The sequence below is a fragment of the Carassius auratus genome, chromosome 42 (genome assembly GCF_003368295.1).
Source record: "Carassius auratus strain Wakin chromosome 42, ASM336829v1, whole genome shotgun sequence".
Lineage (NCBI taxonomy): Eukaryota > Metazoa > Chordata > Actinopteri > Cypriniformes > Cyprinidae > Carassius > Carassius auratus.
The window spans coordinates 12,047,656-12,059,996 of record NC_039284.1 but is presented as its reverse complement, the minus strand read 5'-3'; the positions used below and the strand labels follow the sequence as shown (position 1 = coordinate 12,059,996).

The following is a 12,341-nucleotide window of genomic DNA, read 5'->3' as shown; positions in this document are numbered from 1 at the left end:
GGCAGCGTGCTTTGTTAGATCTGCCAATTTCATAATGATATTACATTGTGTATTAGTCTTTTCACTGATTCAACTCTAAGAATGTCAGAACTATGTGATTTCAGAAAGCCTCCCAAAGGTCCTTGTACAGCTGTATTTCCTTCCTGGCATCATCAGCTTGATTGTCAAGTAAACATTACCGAGTTGTGTCAACCAAAATCAGAGTCATTGATAAGAATGCATCACAACAATGAATGCAATCAATCAAGGGCCCAAGAAATCCCCAGTATCATTAAAAACATGAGAGAGAACAGAGATGTATCATGTGCAATCAGTTTGATTAATAGAGCTGCACCGCACTGCTAGAATCCCACGGGATTGGTCCTATATGACGTTAACATATTACTTTTTCTTTTATTATATTTTTCTACCTCTGAGAAGAGGTAAAGATCCACTAAACTTTTTTTTTATGGGGCTGCAAAACAAATAAGATAAGAAAAGATAAACCAGAACCTACCAACTCAAAATGATAAGCACTGTTCAGATTAGCTCTTTAAAATACCTGAGACTGTTTCAGCGAGTGGGATTTAAATGACATATTTTCTTTATGAATACCAAACAATGGAAATTTAGGGTTTGCCAGATTTATACGCCTTTGCAGTAATTTATTCCTTTGAGTTTTTTTTTGTTGTTAATTCGTAGAAAATCACTGTAACTGCAGATAGCATACTTTAGCTATAATAGATGCAAATGAATCATCTTCAGCATAATTTTTCTGAAAATGGTACATTTTATCAACTTTAGTGTTCATCAACGGTTCAGCTGGTAGAAAATGGTGCTAGCAACATCACTGTTTGTATAAAAGCATCTTCTACAAAGTAAATAACTGAAACATTTTGCAAATGCAAATCCCACAACATTTTCTGTATATTATGCACACGTTTCATATTTAGATTGTTATTTGTTGAAACGGACAAGTTTGTCTTTGAAGCAGGCATGTACTGGAACTATTATTAAGTTCAAGACAGCTCCAATTTGCCCTTGTCACTTAACATAGCCATAGTACAGCATCATATCAGCTTCTATCGCCAAGGGCGAACTGCAGAAGAGTAAAAAGATTTTGGAGTAGTTGTCAATCACAGAATACGAGCGTCACATTGAAACTTAATTGAAAATCTCATGATATTTATGTAGGGTGCCATTGCCAAAGGGCATTTGCAGCATCTTAAAGAAGCCAACAAATTAAAAACAGTTCCTCAATTAAGGAAAATAGTACCTGTTATGCCCTCCACAGCTCAGGCTTACTTTTGCTATTTAACAAGTTGTTAAAAGCATGTTTTCCAACATGAGAGTAAATAGCTGGACTGCACTGTGCATGGTTAAACATTAAATCCTCTTTCTCATGGTCATATTAAGTCCATACATATGGGTTTCTGGACACTCGGACCAAATCAACTGTTGTACATTTACACAGGAAAGTACCATGTTGATGGTTAATGACCATGCTTAGTGCTTTAGAAACTGAGAGATTGTGAAAGCTTGAGATCAGGGCAACAGCATGTGCACTAAAGCCAGCTCCAGACGGAAAGCTAACATTGGTTGACTTACACTTTGCACTAAACAGGCTGCCACCACCAGCAGGCATTAGATCGCTACTCACTGTGATTCACCACAGCAAACTTCATCTGAATACATTACCAGCTGATTATTTCATCACTGCTCAATAAACAGATGGGGTTATACAGTATATTTGGACTCTACATGCCCATATACTGACTCATCAGACTGACTCATAAATTGTATTGTACATAACTTTCAATACGTAAATGTTTTAAAGGGGTCAAATAATGCAATTTCAATTTTTCCTTTCTCTTTGGAGTGTTACAAGCTCTTGGTGCATAAAGATTTGTATAGTTGCAAAGACTAAAGTCTCTAACCCAAAGAGATATTCTGTATCAGAGTTAAGACTCTGCCATGCCCCCCTAAAGCGGCTCGTTTAAACAAGCCCCCACGTCTATGTCACTATGTGGAAATATTTGCGTAATAATGCAAAAATGTACGCACAAAGAAAGAAGGTGTGGTTTCAGTAACACAGAGTTGAAGCAGACATGTCAGGAAGATGCTGTATCTAGACTAAAGCAAAAACACTTTATTTGGCCTTCTGAAAGTAGATGCATTTAGGAATCTTTAAGATTACTTAAAACAGAACACTAAACACATTTTATGGCTACCAATTCGTGAACCTAAGAGAGAGTGTAATTCTGACAGAGAGAAGAGAGAGTGAGAATGCGCAGCTGGGTGTGAAAGCAAAAAAAAAAGAGTGTTGAAACTGTTTTAGATACTGTATCTAAAAATCTATATTTTTGAAAACACTAGTTTCTATAGGGCATTATTTTTAGGGTGGTTGCTTTAAAATTCCTTGTGGTTGTTAGGTGGTTTCTGTGTGGTTTCTCACACAAAATAACCCTCTTCTGAGTCTCATATTTTGGTCTTTAGATCTCTCTCAAGTTCCTTCCTCAGTGTAAGTCTGTGGGATTTGTCAAAACACACCTCTCCACAATAAGCTGCATGAGTCGAGGCTGCAAACAATGCAAGCTGAATTATAAAAGAAAGTTTAATACTTGGGGTTAGGGGTTTTGTGAAAGTATTGATGCTTGCTTTGGTACATACTGTTAAATAAATGGGAATTTGTCTCATTGATTGGTCAGGTATTGATTAAATTGCAGAAAATGACATGATCTGTTACTTATAATGAAATTGTGTACTGATGTTGTCAAACAAAAGATTTATGAAATTACCTTTCGGCAGTAAGGTACTCGTATAATTAATCACACAACGTCACAGCAGACTGTTGTCAACAGATGATACATCATGGAAGGCAGCCATACTCATTGCCGAACAAAGTCTCCTTGAAAATGAATCATGATTGTTTAACAATACCACACACTTATTTAGTCAGAGAGCGTTTCTGCCAAATAAACGTGACTCTGCCTGTATGATGTTCAGTGTTGTCCTGTAGGAGCCAAAACACGTGAGGAGAACTTGAGCTTTGGTTAGATGTTTTTAAGACCATTTATGATCTTTTATGTATTTTCTGCATAAAGTTGTCGTTGAATTTTTTTTTATTTTATTTTAGTGTTTAATGTATTTAAAAAATTTGATTTGTTTAAATATTTACATAGCTTTAGATCTTAATATTTAGCAATTATTTTTTTTTAAATGCTTCTTGTAGATTCTGCAATTGTTGTGTAAACTTTGTAGATGGTGTAAATTAATGCATTCATTTGACGGTCAAACCATGAAAAATCCCTTTCATTATTTCAGTCATTTTGCCGCTAATTAAATAGTCATTAGGAGTTGCAGCTCATTTATGATTACCCTGAGGAGGAATGACAGAGGGACTTTGCTGGCTCCACGCTATATTTAAAGAAAAAAATAATAATTAAGCCAGTTATTTTCTTTTTTTCCAGTTTAGTACACAGTGAAGCAAACTAATTTATATATACACACAAATATAATCATTGCTTGAGTTCATTTAATGATTTTGATTTACATTTAATAATGCTGTGACTATAAGAAAACACTTTGCCAAGCTCTGTGATGCTGAATTATAACAGTAAACGAGCAATTATATTTTTTATGTGTGTTTCCCCATAATCCAGTGTGAAAGGATGCGGAAACACTGAGGTTTGGAACATTGCGAAGATAAGTAGCTTATCTCTCTTTCTGCAGGTGTTTGAGAATGAAATCCAATCAGGGAATTTCAGAAGGAATTCATTGACTCTTGAACTCCAGTATATTTGAGAAAAAATCATTCTGGATCCTCTAATATGGCAAACAACACTTCAGTGTGATCAAAGATGAGAATATAATTAATGGTATATAATATAATATAATTGGGTTATAATAGAATCTGAAAATTCTATGATAGAATTGGAAAAGAAAAGAGGTTTTTTTGTGAATTGAATAGTATATACATAATCAATACTCTGCAGTGTACATTTTACTCTACCTACAATTTATCTTAATAAATTATAAGATTACCTTATCTCATGGCATGTTTTATTCAACAAGTGGTAGTTATCATCAAACAGCCCCCCAAATAAAAAAAATAAAATAAAAAAATGAAAACAAACAAACATTAACTCCTGGTAGTCCAAGCAGTGAATCAAGAAAATTATTCAAAAATCAGATTGATATTAATTTCAGTTCATTTATCATATGGATTTAGAAAGGTCTAATCAAGCATATTTCATTATGGGGTAGACTATATGTACTGACCGGGGGTATTCTGGTATTCTCACTAAATCTTTTAATTAAATTTTTTTATTTTTTACATAGTAATATGTTATATATCATATTTTATGGTATTTTTTTGTAAATATCATATTTCATCATAGTAGTCATTGTATCATTATAGTAGATGTTTTACCAGTGACTAATTTTTTTATTATTATTATTATTAAAAAAGCAGAACCCTTTAAAGCATGAAATTGATTGTTTTTCCCTCTCTGCTTCTTTGTTTTTTATGGCATGTCAAAATGTTTTCCTGCAGCTCCAAAGTGATTGATCACATGGCTTTTACAGCTCAGTTGATTGGCTTAAAAAGGCCAGTATCAATAAACAAGCACCCATGAACATACATAACATTAATAGCAGAAATGGTAAAAGCAGTGTGCTGTTCAATATGATATTAATATTTGCTCTTTCATAATGTCCTTGTCTGTTATAAAGAAAACTCAGTAGCTTCGGCGTTCAACATACCCGTCATTTTAACCCTAATCCTTAAAGAACAGAAGTACAGGATGTATATAAACTGTGTGTATTAGTTTTATTATTAGAATAAATCATAAGTATGTAATGAATGACATCAGCATTCTTTTGAGCCACAGAGATTGGCAAAGCAGTGTGTAATATGAAAATCCCAGAAGAGTTTGTTTTTTATTTGTGAAGGACCAGGAACTGTGTGTGTGTGTGTGTGTGTGTGTGTGTGTGTGTTAGTGTGTGTGTGTGTTTATGTTGGTAGGCCAGCTGTGAAATTTTCCCTGTACATTCTTGATAAGTCCACTTTAAGACGCCTGTCTTTCTCATTTAAGTTGATACAAGGAAATCCTCCGCATTGGATATGAGGTCCTTGGGAGTTATCTGGCCGGAAAGCTGAGAGCAATTTGGGTGTAATTTCTAAAACGGCAATCTCTGTAAGTGCAATGGAGCGAGGAATTACGGAAGCATAGCTTGTCCATATGCATGGTGCGTGGACGTTAAAAATGATTAAATAATTAACTGCTCCGAGACGATTCTTCAAAAAGAACCAATGAACATTAGAGTCCTCAAATTGGACAATAGCAATGATAAGAATGTTGGTAATTGCGTTTAGAGAACGTTGTATACGAGTCGTGGCTTGTCGTAATGAAATTGTGTCATTCGGACAGTGTCGCTATTTAAAAAAGTATTTTTGTGGAACTGAAGCTAACCTTTTGAACAGGAAGCTTTACCAGGGTCGGACCTCAGATCAGAACCAACATCGCAGTTCGATAACGTAGCTAAAAAGACACACTGTTGCCACATCTGGCGGGGACACTCTGAGGTGTTCAGAGGAAAGAGGCAGTGTTTCATTTTCAGTTGAACCATGGTGGTGCAAAGAAAAGGGCAACCCTCTCAGCAGAAACCGCACTACAGATGCCATTCATTTAAGAGCTGCTCAAGTGTGTCATCTCATTCCAATAAAAAAGCCCAAAGGTTACTGTCCCAGCCCCCTCCTGTCTCTCTAACACACTCCCCATCTTTCACAACCACCCTCCGTCCATTAAGTTAATGGACCCATCGTGATGTAGAACACATTTCCAGCTCTCCAGTGTTGACAGATATTCTGGGTGACGATGGAAGTGTTTGATTGTGCATCTAAAGTGTACAACTCGATACTTTCGCACTCACAGACCCCTTTCAGTGCTCTACTTCTCCTAAAGTAAAGTCCTTAACAAGATAAACCAGTAAAGAATAATGGAGGAAATCACAGCAGGCTAAGATAGGGATTCCCTCCTTAAAGAGAAAAAAGCCTTTTTGAACACGACTTCTTAATCAATTCGTTCCACCACTGATACAGTATCTTAAAAGGAAAAGCCTTTCCAGATTGTCCTAATTATATACTGTAATATATATTTACTGTATGTATGTGTATATATGTATGTGTATATACACACACACACACACACACACACACACACACACACACACTGAACAAAATCATGCAACCCTTTTTTTTTTGCCTTAATTGTTCATGAAATGAGCTCAAAGATATAAGACTTTTTGTGGAATGTTGGTCCACTCCTCTTCAATGGCTGTGCGAAATTATTGGATATTGGCAGAAACTGGAACACACTGTCGTATACACCGATCCAGGGCATCCTAAACATGCTCAAAGGGTGACATGTCTGGTGAGTATGCTGGCCGTTCAAGAACTGGGATGTTTTCAGCTTCCAAGAATTGTGTACATATCCTTGCAACATGGGGCGGTGCATTATCATGCTGCAACATGAGCTGATGGTTGTGGATGAATGGCACAACAATGGTCCTCAGGATCTCGTCATGGTATCTTTGTGCATTCAAAATACCATCAATAATATTCTCATGTGTTTGTTGTCCATAACATATGTCTGCCCATGCCATAACCCCACTGCCACCACGACACCATACACGCTGTCTGCCATCTGCCCTGTACAGTGAAAACCAGGATTCATACGTGAAGAGAACACCTCTCCAAAGTGCCAGACGCCATTGAATGTGAGCATTTGTCCACTGAAGTCAGTTAAGATGATGAACTGCAGTCAGGTCGAGACCCCGATGAGGATGATGAGCATGCAGATGAGCTTCCCTGGGACGGTTTCTAACAGTTTGTGCAAAAATTCCTTGATTGTGCAAACCGATTTTTGCAGCATCTGTCCGGGTAGCTGATCTCGGAGGTGAAGATGCTGGATGTGAAGGTCCTGGGCTGGTGTGGTTACACATGGTCTGCGGTTGTGAGGCTGGTTGGATGTATCAACAAATGGTAGAGAAATGAACATTTAATTCATGGGCAACAAGCTCTGGTGGACATTCCTGCAGTCAGCATGCCAATTGCCTACTCCCTCAAAACTTGTCATCTGTGGCATTGTCTCTCTGTGATAAAACTGTGTTTTTTTGGAGTGGCCTTTTATTTTGGCCAACCTAAGGCACACCTGTGCACCAAAAGTGTTGTGTTTTATAAACTTGTTCTCTGTGTGTGTGTATGTATGTATGTATGTATATATATATATTTACACACACACACATACTCGCTTAAAATGAAGATATTCCCTACTAACAACACCGCCGCGTAAGAGACAGAGAAAATCAGTGGTTCATGTGGGAATTAATTCAAATGAGAGGAAAAGCTTCATTAGACTCAGGCATAATTGATAATTACCCTGTGTATGCGTAAATACATCTTGCGGGCCAGTGTGTCTATAATTTATCTGCCTTTCCATAATGCATCCCAGAGGAACTTTAAAAAAAAAAAGAAATAAATGATTTCAAAGAGATCATAAAAACCAAATATTAACCATATCTAATACTTAACCCCGAAAAGCATATGTGTGTCAAGCTGACCTGATTATTTTTAGTAATATTTTAATATTCTTAAATATTTATTTATTTATTTGATATTTCACATATTATTCACAATTCTTGTAAGCCTCATTGATGTCATTTGTTGATAAAATGTTTAGAATAATTTTTTCATTTTGTAACATTTGGTTTCCATATTTTTTGACAGTTTAAATTATTTTTATTTATTTTACAAATGTTACTTGTATAAAGGTTAATGTATTTACTACAGCACTTTGTCCTAAATTGTTTAAATGTCTTTTTATATATAATTTTTCTGTAAAAAAAAATTGTTACATCTGAAAAAAAAAGTCAGTCATGCTGTTTTGGAATGGCATGAGGTTTGCAATCGTAAAATTTTCATCTTTGGGTGAACTGTCCCTTTAAGACATTCTATATTTGAATGGCTCTGCAAAACGTTGGCTTGTAACCCTGAGAGATGAATACACATTGATACTTCATCACCATTATCTTCTCAATGTTTGCTGCAGAAGTATTGAATAGATATTGAAGACTATCTTGGTTTTATTGCAAATCATATTTCAGGTGTATAATCATTTAGGGCTTTTATCTTCAGGAGCTGTCGTCATATTGTTTGTGACATGTGGTGCCACGAAGGCAGTAATGGAAGCATAATTGGATATTGAAAACAGAGAAATAATGAGATGAGAAATAACAATGGGAAATGAACCCCTGCATGCATCTGGCCTATAAACAGCTTGAAAAAAAATGGCCTTTGGATCCTGAAAGGTTTTGGGTAGAGGAGACAATCTAGGTGTGAAATTATGAAATATGATCTAGATTCTAGACTATAAAGACGAGTGTTACTTTGACTTTACAGTTGAAACATGCTATGCAAGTATGTGCAGCTGCAATGATCAGAGAAGCCTGTGATATCTTTTGTGATGAAACTGAACAAAAAGCTTTGTTTTAACTTGTTCCTCTTGACTGAATCCTCCATTGATATGTACCGGGGGTCTTTCTCTCGCTGAGGCAATCATCAGCTCGCTGAACTGAACGGATGCACCAGTTCTCTTTCCGTCCTGGCCGGGAGACACGGACGTCTTAGGATGACAGTGCTCTGTGGATGCTTGTCCTGACTACTCTGACGTGTTGATAGGCTTTCTAAAGATAGAAGGCACCCCCATGATAAATGCTCCCAATCGACTGAACTCTGCAGCTAACGGACCTTAAAGCTTTTTTATCCATTTTACTGTTCTACTGCTGCACTGCAGAGGCTAAAAGACGAGGGCTGTGAGGTGAATAAGTCCAACGAACAAATAAGCACTCTGTGATGCGCGAGAGAACAAATGGGTTTCAGATAATCAACTGAAGCTGAAATCAACATCAGTTTCTGCAAGAAACAAGCACCTTGACTAAAGGAGTGGTGATGAAGACTATTGATTAATTAAATAACAAGTGAATTAAACAAGTGCATTAAAGGAATAGTTCACCCACGCAGCCAAACATGAGTTTCTTCATTAAAACAAGAAATTTAGCATTATCACTTGCTCGCCAATGGATCCTCTGCACTGAATGGGTGCCGTCAGAATGAAAGTCCAAACAGCTAATAAAGTCATCCAAGAAGAAACATATCCATTGTTAACTTGTTTTTAAACTGTTGATTCTGACCAAAATGTGAGTCCGTAATCAGTAATAAAAGTCAGTACTCTCACATCATTGACGTATTAGCATATTTTTCTCCTAATTAAAATTTTTCACTGGAGAAAGCAGTATTATAGATAAAGGACTCCATATTTTGACCAGAAGCAATGATCTGAAGTTAACACATCTTAATGATGCATTAGTTTATTACAAAAATGCAGCTTTTCACTTCAGAAAATGTAAAATGATGGACTGAAGTCACGTGGATTACTGTAGATTGTTGTGATATTTTTATCAGCTGTTTAAACTCTTGTTCTGATGGCACCCATTCACTGCAGAGGGTCTACTGGTGAGCAATTGATACAGAGCCAAATTTCTCCAAATCTGTTCCAATAAAGAAACAAACTCCTTTAGAAGGATGGCCCATGGGTGTGTACAATTTCAGCAGCTTTAGATTAAGAACTATTCCTTTAATGAACTTTTCTCCTTTTTAGAAATTCCACATATCAGGAAATGCCATTGAAGAAACAGTTCACCCAAAAATGGAAAATACTGTCTCTCGTGTCATTCTAAAAACTATTAATCCTGTCATGTCTTTAAATGAAACAAAAATGCAGAAAAAAGTTTTTCAGTACAGATGAGTCATATTGAACACATACTAATAATAAAACATACAAGCAATCCATACAGAAAAAAAAAAAGAAAAAAGTGTGCACTATTTGAGGGAAGCAAATAATTGTTCACATATATTTCAACTGAGTTTAAGTGAATCAATCATGCATTTCTGTTTCTGCTTACTATGTCTGCACAAGGAATTCCTCTCAGAAACTTGCAAAACATGTAATGAGACTATTCAGATCAAATTCATGTGAGTGGCTGACCTCCGAGAGGCAGTCTATTAACTGGCTTACTAAACACGGTAATGATGGACAGCTGGCGAGGGTCAGGGTGCTGCCTCCAAATTTAGAGAGTGCAAATAGAAAGCAATTTAAAAATAACATGCTTATCAGTGTTTTTTTTATTTTATTCTTCTGGTCCAAAAATTGGACAATTTAAACAAAATTATATAAAAAGAAATGACAAAAGGATCTTCTTCTGATTAAAAGTATGCAAATACAAAGGCACTATAGTGATAAGGGGCAATAATATGGCAAAATATTATATATAAAAAAATAGCTTAGTGTCAAACAGTGTTTAGACAAGTGCTGTGATAGTGTTAATTGCTACTTAGTGTTTAGGTGAAGAAATAAATCAAATGGGTTGTTGCTCCTACTTACTAGGAAGTAAGTATTTGATCAGGCATTCAGATGTTCAAAGCAAAGATATCAAACTCCGATATCAACTTTTTTTTTTTTTTTGTAAGTGGATAGGATTATATTTAACTGTTGTGAACCAAAGTGTCTTCCCGGGAGTTGTAAAAGCAAGGACCTGTCTGCGTGTGGTGGAGTAGACTGTCATTGAGGTGCTGGAGAGGGACGGGAGCTAATTGGGGTCAAAAACATTTCTGCTGGTGACACAGATGGCAGCTGTCTTGGGCCTGTGAGACTCAAACATCATAGCGATTGTGGCCTTGAATTATACTTCTCTAAAAGATTCTACCTCAAGGACTAGCATTTTTTAAATGTCTTTCTGAATTACATTTATAAATATTTGATTTGGTATAGCTTTCCCAACAAAACAAAGAGCATCCATCAGTCAAAAAAGGGGCTCCACCTTGCAAATATATACATAATATTTCTATCCCTTAACCTTGAACCTAACCCTCACCCAAACTTTTCTGAATTTTTTGATCTTCATTAGGATATTATTTAGCATGTTTATAATTTTTTTTCCTTATGGGGACTGGTTTCTACAATGTAGGTGATTTTAAGTTTAACAATCTTTCTTGGGACATAAAGTCTCCACAATGTTGGGAACTTTTGTTGGATTTAATTCATTTCTAGTGACAGTAGTAAACGCACACAGGTGCATATCTCTCTCCTGAAAAAGTATTTTCTTAGATCCTCACCCATAAATGTTTTTTTTATTTTTTTTATTTAACCTTCAGGTGTGCATACATCTGAATCCCAAAATAAATTTTACAAGTGGTCTCTGTGGGACAGTCAAGGTTCAGTCACAGGCTCATAGACGTCACTAAACAGATCCTGCTGTGCTGCTCTCACTGTGGATGACTGCCAAGTGCCGTGGAGTTTGAACACTAATGTGAGTTTCCTTTTATTTCACACTCATATAAACATTTAGAAATACAGCCTTACATTACTTGCTCACCATGAATACTCTGCAGTGAATGGGTGCCGTCAGAATGAGAGTTTGAACATCTGATAAAATCATCACATTAATCCACACAGCTCCAGTTCATCAGTTAATGTCTTGGTGAAAGAGAAAAGCTGTGTGTTTGTAAGAAACAAATTCATCGTTAAGGAATTATACATTTCTGGCCAAAATATCAGCCCATAACCCATAATACTTCATCCAGAAAAAAAGTATATCCCCTTTTTCTGACAATGCTTGATCTTGATCATATTACTCCGTTGATTCAGACGTGAAAACATCTTCACTGATTAAGCAAGATTATGGATAGAAGACTGATATTTTGGCTGGAAGCAGTGGTTTTGAAGTTAAAAACATCTTGATGGATTGGTTTATTACAAATAATCAGCTTTTTGTGATGTATTTTCAGATGTTTGAAATCGGCACCCATTTACTTTAGAGGATCCATTGGTGAGCAAGTGATGTAATGCTAAATTACTTCAAATCTTTTCTAATGAAGAAACAACCATCTACATTTATGCATTTAGCAGACACTTTTATCCAAAGTGACTTGCAGTGCATTCAAGCTCTACATTTTTTACCAGTATGTGTGTTTCCTGGGATTTGAACCCACAACCTTTTGCACTGCAAATGCAATGCTCTACCACTGAGCCACAGGAACGCATCTAGACCTTGTATTATTTTATTGTTACCATTCTTTCTCTCCAGTGGGCCAGCAGGAGCCGAAAGATGCAGACTGATCCAAAGGTCCCAGTCCCTCACTGTGACGTACATGATGGGAGTCAAATCAATGAGATGAGGCTGAATCAATGAGATGTCAGTGTTGTCTTATCATTGCCTTTTGAAGCTTAATGATGATCTCGCAG

At 36.3% G+C, this 12,341-nt stretch overlaps 1 long non-coding RNA gene across 1 annotated transcript in view; it reads left to right on the top strand.

Annotated features, from left to right (window-relative positions):
• Positions 1–12,341, top strand: part of LOC113060666 (uncharacterized) — a 26,126-nt gene extending 13,785 nt beyond the window's left edge. The window contains exons 2-3 of the long non-coding RNA XR_003278277.1: positions 11,252–11,406; positions 12,184–12,341. This is a non-coding gene — a long non-coding RNA (uncharacterized LOC113060666). The remainder of the gene's footprint in view (positions 1–11,251; positions 11,407–12,183) is intronic.